Source organism: Colossoma macropomum, unplaced genomic scaffold, assembly GCF_904425465.1.
Source record: "Colossoma macropomum unplaced genomic scaffold, Colossoma_macropomum, whole genome shotgun sequence".
Classification (NCBI taxonomy): Eukaryota; Metazoa; Chordata; class Actinopteri; order Characiformes; family Serrasalmidae; genus Colossoma; species Colossoma macropomum.
Window position 1 is genome coordinate 6,799,727 of NW_023494798.1, and position 8,883 is coordinate 6,808,609.

Here is an 8,883-nt window from a genome sequence, read left to right on the forward strand (position 1 = left end):
GAAGGATAAGTGCGTTAAAAGGTTTTTGTGTGTTAGTTAGTAATTATTGAAAACACTTTTTTTCATGATGAACTTCTCTGCAGAAAATTCTTCCAAAAGGGATCATTTCTCACACACACTAATTCTTTTGGATCTTTTCATAATTATCTAAAAATTCTTTCCAGTTTGCTATTTCCAAAAGAAAATAGATGGGCTCATATGATACATTAGTCGAAAGTAGTCTTTTATTTTGAGCAAATGTACATTCTTGTTAGGTGCTGGAAGTGCTAAATAACTGTGTCTCAGCAGCGATACGCCTGATCATGGTGACATTTTGCATATGACATCTTTGAGACAGATTAAAAATGATTTCCTAAAGATCACTTTACAAATCAAAATATATGGCTGCCATCAACCAAACAGCTTTCAGCAAGCTTTCAGATTGCTTAACCCTACCGTCACTAGACAGTGTGACATCACAGAGCTGTGATGTCAGCATCAGTAAGTAATCCTGCTCAAAAAACACCCACAATCTCAATATTAGGGCTTTAGTCTTAAACATAGCAATGATTTGCACATCACTGCCCTCAGCAGACCCTGTCCTCACAAGCAAGATCAAATTCATCCAGCTGTGAAGAAACATCCAGCTTCATTTTTACTGTAAAAGCTGCTTTTAGGCCTCTGCTTTGGCCTTCAGATTGGAAAAATTTACTCAAAAAGCAACACATCACACAATCATAAGAACATAACCTCAGTGTCCAGTGTGATTTCATGAAGCTGTGATAAAGAATCAGAGAGTAGTTTGGTTTGAATTCAGCAGTGATCCAATACTCCCCATAAGTCCATTTAAATCTGCTATGTAAATTACAGTAACACTTTCTATGAATGCCACATTTGTAAGCATCTATAAACACATTCATAACATGCTATAATGCATTCATAAGGCATTATAAATATGGCTATACATATGTATAAAAATGCATTACATGTTATAGCCATGCTTGTTATGCATTATGAATTGTTAACATAATTCATTATAAGTACTGTTCATAACAAATTATTAGAGCTCATAAGTTGTATTTGTTTGCTCAGTAACACTTTCTAAGAATGTCACATTTGTAAGCATCTATAAACATATTTATAACATGTTATAATGTATTCATAAGGCATTATAAACATGGTTATAAATATTTATAAAAAAGAATTACACTGAATTACACTTTATTGCCATGTTTATTATACATTATGAGTTGTTAATATAATGCATTATAAATAGTGTTAATAACATGTTTTACTTTCAGTGCCAAGGAAGTCATTCCCACCTTGGAGAGCTTAAAGTAAAGACAAATACCAAGCTAACAGTGGTGTACATTACCTTTCCCACATTGGGTAAAACACTGATGGCAGCTCTAGTTTAAACTCTGACATTTGAAGCCTGTAATGTGCTTTATTGTGTATATTTTAGTGTTTCAGTAAATCCTTCAGTAAATACTTCAAAGTTGAAGCCTCGCTCTTAACACTGGAGGAGGCTTTAGTACAGTACGCTTCACTTTACTTAGAGTGGACAAATACGACTTATGAGCTCTTATAATTTGTTATGATCAGTACTTACAATGTATTATGTTAACAATTCATAATGCATAATAAACATGGCTATAATGTATAGTGCATTTTTATAAATATTTACAGCTATGTTTATAACGTCTTATGAATGCATTATAACATGTTATGAATGTGTTTATAGATGCTTACAAAGGTGACATTCATAGAAAGTTACCGTTTGCTCCAAGTAAAGTGAAGCACACTGTACTAAAGCCTCCTCCAGTGTTAAGAGAGAGGCTTCAGTTGAAGCATTCACTGAAGAATTTGCTGAAACACTAAAACATACACAATAAAGCACAATACAGGCATCAAATGTCCGATTTTAAACTAGTGCTGCAATCAGTCATGTTTTACCCAATGTGGGAAAGTTAATGTACACCACCATTAGCTTGGCACTAACTTAACACTTTAGATCCAATAGAATGCTAGCAAAAATGAGCATTACTGTACTGTAGCATAGTGATGTTACAAATTACAATGACAGCGCTCTACAATCTTGGCTCTCCCTCTCCAGGCCTTCACAGTAACTTCACGCTCACTGTGATGTGAGGGGCTTTCAGGGGAGGACCTCTTAGCCTTGCGTACATCCCAAAATCTCTTAAACTAGCAGTAATTAGACAGCTGACTAAGAAAGCTAACCTTGATCCATGCGAACTGTCAAATTACAGACCCATCTCGAATCTCCCCTTTATATCTAAGATCTTGGAAAAAGTTGTAGGAAAACAATTAAGCTCCTATTTGCATGGAAATTTTCAATCTGGCTTTAGGCCACGTCATAGTACAAGGACAGCACTAGTAAAAATTGTAAATGATCTATTATTATTTTCTGACCAAGAAAATGTGTCCTTGTTAGTCCTCCTTGATCTTCGTGCGGCATTTGACACAATAGACCACACTATCTTACTAGATAGACTAGAAAACCTTGTAGGGGTAACAGGAATAGCTCTTTCCTGGTTCAGGTCCTACCTCTCTGATCGCTATCAGTTTGTTAATATAAACGGTGAATCATCTGCCCTCGGAAAAGTAAAGTATGGTGTTCCACAAGGCTCTGTTTTAGGACCTGTATTGCTCACATTATATATGCTACCACTGGGCACCATTATCAGTAAACACGGCATAAATTTCCACTGCTATGCCGATGACACTCAGTTATATTTAGCAAGCGACCCGGATGATAAAATTAAACTTAGCAAGATTGAGGACTGTATATAAGACATATAGGACTGGATGTCGAGTAACTTTTGTAAGGGTTCAGCCGGCCCCGCCTGCTGCCGGCAGAGGGCGACGGCGGCAGGGTGTCCAGCCTGCGCCGCCTGCTGCCTGCAGAGGGCGACGGCAGCAGGGTGTCCAGCCTGCGCCGCCAGCTGCCAGCAGAGGGCGACCGCGGCACAGGGCCATAACTTCAGGGAACTCCAATTCCCAGAAGTCCGCGGGCTGATTAGGCCCAACGCGACACACCTGCGGACTCCTCTACTTAAGGTCAAGGCAAACAGTGGTGTTTGTCACACCTTTGTAGAGCTTTCTTGATGTCACGTTGGCTGCTGAGCTGGGCCTACCCATTGAGCCCCTGGAACGTCCTCTACTGGTTATGGCCATTGACGGCCAGTCTCTGGGGTCTGGGCCCGTCACTCATCACACTGGGCCAGTCACCTTGCTAGTGGGTCCCCACAGTGAGAGCACGGCGCTGTACCTCACCCAAGCCCCCCACTTGCAACTTGTGTTGGGGTTCCCTTGGTTGAGGCAGCACAACCCTCGCATTGACTGGTCGACACAGTCCATATATGCATGGGACCCCCGGTGTAACGGTCATTGCCTGGTCGACCCTGGCCCCCTCCGAGGGACGCCCTCCCTCAAGGGTCCCGCTATGCCAGACCTGTCAGGGGTCCCCAGAGACTACTGGGACCTCAAGGAGGTCTTCAGTAAAGAGAAGGCCCAGGTTCTGCCGCCCCACAGGGAGTTCGACTGTGCCATCAACCTGCTCCCAGGTGCTACACCACCCCGCGGCCGGTTGTTTGCACTCTCGCCCCCTGAATGTGCTGCCATGGATGAATACATCCGTGAAGCATTAGAGCTGGGGTTCATACGCCCATCCTCCTCTCCTGCAGGAGCAGGCTTCTTCTTTGTCGGAAAGAAGGATGGAGGTCTCCGCCCCTGCGTGGACTACCGTGGGCTCAACGCCATCACCGTAAAAGACCGCCACCCCCTGCCCCTCATGTCAACAGCGTTTGAGGCACTGCAGCAAGCTGCAGTATTCACTAAGCTGGACTTGCGCAGTGCTTACAACCTCATTCGGCAGGGGGATGAATGGAAGACGGCGTTCATCACCCCCACTGGGCATTATGAGTACCGAGTAATGCCCTTCGGGCTAATGAACGCCCCGGCGGTCTTCCGGCGCTTCATAAATGAAGTCCTCAGAGAAGCCCTGGGTCTTTATGCGTATGTCTACCTCGACGACATACTCATTTACAGCCGGTCCCTTGAGGAACATGTCGGGCATGTCAGGCGGATCCTGCAACTATTGCTAGAGAGAACCGCCTGTATGTTAAGCTGGAGAAGTCGGTGTTCCATGTCTCTACGGTGTCCTTTTTGGGCTTTGTGGTGTCCAAGGGCACCCTCCGCATGGACCCGGCCAAGATCAGAGCCGTGGTGGACTGGCCCCATCCTACCTCCCTCCGGTTGGTCCAACGTTTCCTGGGGTTTGCCAATTTCTGACGCTTTGTGAGGAACTTCAGTTCCGTGGCGGCACCCCTCACCGCCCTTACCCGGAAGACCCCAGGGCCCTTTCGTTGGACCATCAAGGCCCAAAAGGCTTTTGAGGAGATTAAGGCACGGTTGACATCTCCCCCGGTCCTCCAGCTGCCCGATCCGGAGGAACCGTTTGTCGTCAAGGTAGACGGTTCGGAAGTGGGTGTTGGGGCCGTACTGTCCCAATGCCTAGGTCTGGCCAAGAAGCTCCACCCATGTGCATTCTTCTCCCATCGTCTTACCCCAGCTGAACGCAACTACGATGTCAGAGACAGGGAGCTTCTGGCTGTGAAGCTTGCCCTGGAGGAATGGAGGCACTGGCTTGAGGGGTCTAAACATCCCTTTGTGGTCTGGACTGACCACAAGAACCTGGCCTATATCCAACAGGCAAAGCAGCTCAACCCTTGCCAAGCCCAATGGGCACTGTTTTTTAGCCGCTTTGATTTCCTGCTGTCTTATAGGCCAGGCTCTAAGAACACCAAGCCTGATGCTCTGTCTAGACAGTGGGCACCTCCGGGGCCTGACCCCTCCCGGAACCCATTATTCCCGCTCCTCAGATCTTGGCCCCACTCCGTTGGGAGCTGGAGACTGCCATCAGGGAGGCCCTACGGCAGAAGCCTGATCCTGGAGGCGGCCCCCCCGGTAAGCTGTACGTGCCTGCTGCCGTGCGGCAACGGGTGCTGCTATGGGGGCATGCCTCCCCATTTTCAGGTCACCCAGGGGTGGCTAGGACCCTGGACTGTTTGCGCAGGCGATTTTGGTGGCCTAGCATGGAGAGGGACATCCGTGCCTTCATTGCGTCTTGTGAGACGTGTGCACGCTGCAAAGCACCCCGGTCACGGCCCCAAGGTCTCCTCCACCCACTGCCCATCCCTGCGCGTCCATGGTCTCACGTCTCCCTGGACTTTGTCATGGGTCTACCCCCCTCCAAAGGCAACACAGTCATCCTGGTCCTCGTGGACCGCTTCTCCAAGGCATGTAAGTTTGTGGCCCTGCCCAAGCTTCCCTCTGCCAAGGAGACAGTGGAGCTCCTATTACAGCATGTGGTCAGGGTTCACGGGATGCCTAGTGATCTGGTGTCTGACCGGGGTCCCCAGTTCGCTAGCCGTTTTTGGAAGGCCTTCTGCCAGCTCATGGGAGCCTCTGTGAGCCTCTCCTCCGGCTTCCACCCAGAGTCCAATGGCCAAACTGAGAGGGTCAATCAAGACCTTGCCCGGACTCTGCGGTGCTTGACCTCCACCAACCCCTCCTCATGGGCGGAGTATCTACCCTGGGCGGAATATGCCCATAACACTCTCCGGCATTCGTCCCTGGGCATGTCACCCTTTGAGTGCCGGTTTGGGTTTTCTCCGCCCATGTTCCCCGAAGAGGAGTGTGAGGTTGGGGTTCCTGCTGCGGAGCAGTTTGTACAGCGTTGCCGGAGAGCATGGCGGAAGGCCCGTGCTTCCCTCTTGGTCACTGCCGAGGCCAGAAAGCAGGTGGCAGACCACAAGAGGCGCCCAGCCCCCACCTTCCGGCCAGGCCAGCGGGTCTGGCTCTCGGCCAAGGACCTTCCGCTCCGTGTGGAGTCCAAAAAGCTGGCGCCTAGATATGTGGGGCCCTTTAAGATCGACCGGCGGATCAACCCAGTCACCTACCGGCTACGCCTTCCGCCCTCCATGCGGATCCACCCCGCATTTCAAGTGTCGCGCCTTAGGCCGTTCCTTTGTGGGACTCGGCCCCCAGCACCGCAGCTTGTTGCTGGCTCCCCAGCTTACACGGTCCGCCGCCTCCTGGACTCCCGCCGTGTGCGGGGTGGCATCCAGTACTTGGTTGACTGGGAGAGCTACGGGCCTGAGGAGCGGTCTTGGGTTCTGGCACGCCATATCCTGGACCCAGAGCTCGTTAGGGAGTTCCGATGGACACGCGCTGCTGGCCTTGGGACTTCTGGGGCCGTCCCTAGGAGGGGGGGTCCTGTAAGGGTTCAGCCGGCCCCGCCTGCTGCCGGCAGAGGGCGACGGCGGCAGGGTGTCCAGCCTGCGCCGCCAGCTGCCAGCAGAGGGCGACCGCGGCACAGGGCCATAACTTCAGGGAACTCCAATTCCCAGAAGTCCGCGGGCTGATTAGGCCCAACGCGACACACCTGCGGACTCCTCTACTTAAGGTCAAGGCAAACAGTGGTGTTTGTCACACCTTTGTAGAGGGGTGACTGGTACGGTACTTAGTGTCAGAAAAGAAAAGCAAAGAAAAGAAAAGAAAAGAAAAGAGAAGAAACTGCCCCAAAACTAAAAAGGAAAAAGAAAAGAGGGCTGAGAAGAGAAATTGCCCCAAAACTAAAAAAGAAAAGAAAAGAGGGCTGAGAAAAGAAACTGTCCCAAAGCGGCTTAAAGCCAAAAAAAAAAAATAATAATAATAATAAATAAATTTAAAAAAAGGAAAAGAAGAGGTCTGCCTTCCCTTCGTTTTTGGAGTGGAAGTGTTTTTTGTTTTTCCTATTATCTGTCCTCTCGCCTCTCTAGTTCAGCCTTTGTTTGAGCACGCTGCTCTCAGCGTCTCTTTTGTTTGCCGTTCGTCATTTTCCCGCCTTTTCTTTTCCCCCTTCCTTGAGGTGTTATTGCCAGTAGTTACTCGTGCTCCTCAGTGGCGCAGTGGTAACGCCACGGTGCGCCGATCAATACATCGCCGGTTCGAACCTGGCTTTGGGTCACCTCATGTGCATGTTTCAGATTCACAAACAACTCATTTTTTTTGTTTCCATTTCTGCACTTGGGTCCGCCTCCCCGCCGTCCCGTAACAACTTTCTCCTTCTAAACTCGGATAAAACAGAGGTTCTGCTTCTTGGTCCAAAAGCAGCTGGAAACAAACTATCTACTTTAACACTTAAACTTAACAATTTCTCAGTTGCATCAAGCTCATTTGTAAAAAACCTTGGTGTCATTATAGACCCTGATCTGTCCTTCGACGCACATCTAACTAATATTACTAGAACAGCCTTCCTGCATCTCCGCAATATTGCTATATTGAGAAATGCATTATCTCTACAGGAGGCAGAAAAGTTAGTTCATGCATTTATTACTTCAAGGCTAGACTACTGTAATGCCCTGCTGGCTGGATGTCCCAGCAAAAGCCTTAACAAGCTTCAGCTTGTCCAGAATGCTGCAGCCAGAGTTCTTACTAGAACCAGAAAGTTTGACCATATCAGCCCAGTTTTATCAACCTTACACTGGTTACCAGTCAAATTTCACATTAATTGTAAAATTCTCTTACTGACTTACAAAGCTCTAAATGGACTCGCCCCTTAGTACTTGAGTGAACTTCTCTTCTACTATGAACCATCACGCCTACTTAGATCACAAAGTGCTGGCTAACTATTAGTGCCTAGAATTAATAAAGTTACGTCAGGGGGAAGAGCCTTCTCATACAAAGCCCCCCAGCTTTGGAATAGTCTTCTTGTTAATGTTCGGGACTCAGACCCAGCCTCAGTCTTTAAGTCTAAGCTAAAAACTTACTTGTATAGTCCAGCCTTTGGTAATTAGTTTTCCCTGTCCATTCTATACCTGCCAGAGTCTCCGCTGCTCTGCTAACACTGTAATCTGTGATCAGTCACCCATTACAGAATTGACTCTCTGTTTGTTTTTCCTTTCTTTTCTTTGCCAAGTTGAACAGCTGCCCATCCTGTGCGTCTGATGCTGCTGCCTCTTCTGCCTTGATCGGGTGCCACTGCTCACCAGCCCTCATGACCAGCTTACCACCATTGAGCCTCCTGCTGTACAATGTCGTGCAAACCTCACCCTCGCAACCTGACCCCACTGATGCTACTGCTGTTGCTACATGAACTAATCGAAATTAATCATTTGAACTAATCAATCATTTAAAGTAATCAAATTAATCAATCACCCATTACAGAACTGACTCTGTGTGTTTTTCCTTTCTTTCTTTTCTTTGCCGAGTTGAACAGCTGCCCATCCTGTGCGTCTGATGCTGCTGCCTCTTCTGCCTTGATTGGGTGCCACTGCTCGCCGTGCAAACCTCACCCTCACAACCTGACCCCACTGATGCTGCTGCTGCTGCCGCTGCTGCTGCATGAACTAAACTAATCAAATTAATCATTTGCTCCACCTGTTTTCTCTGTTTTTATACTATAATACTTTACACTAACAATGTCTTACTATCCGGTGTCGACCAGAGGAGGATGGGTTCCCCTTCTGAGTCTTGGTTCCTCTCAAGGTTTCTTCCTGCTTCTCTTAGGGAGTTTTCCTTGCCACTGTCACCACTGGCGACGCTCATGGGGGCTTGGACCTGGATTTCTTTCTGTAATGCTGATTTCCTTGTAAAGCTGCTTTGTGACAACACCTGTTGTAAAAAGCACTATATAAATAAACTTTGCTTGCTTGCTTGCTACTTGTTTTGCTGTGATGTAATATTTAATGTGAGAGCGCTGGTTAAGAAAAGCACATTGTGGCAATAATTCTATGCTGAACAGCCTGTTTGGGGCATCTGAATATTCAAGACTGAAGCCCTGAAGATGCAGCCCTAACAGTTCCAGCAGTGAGAAATAAAATACTGGCCATCTCAGGG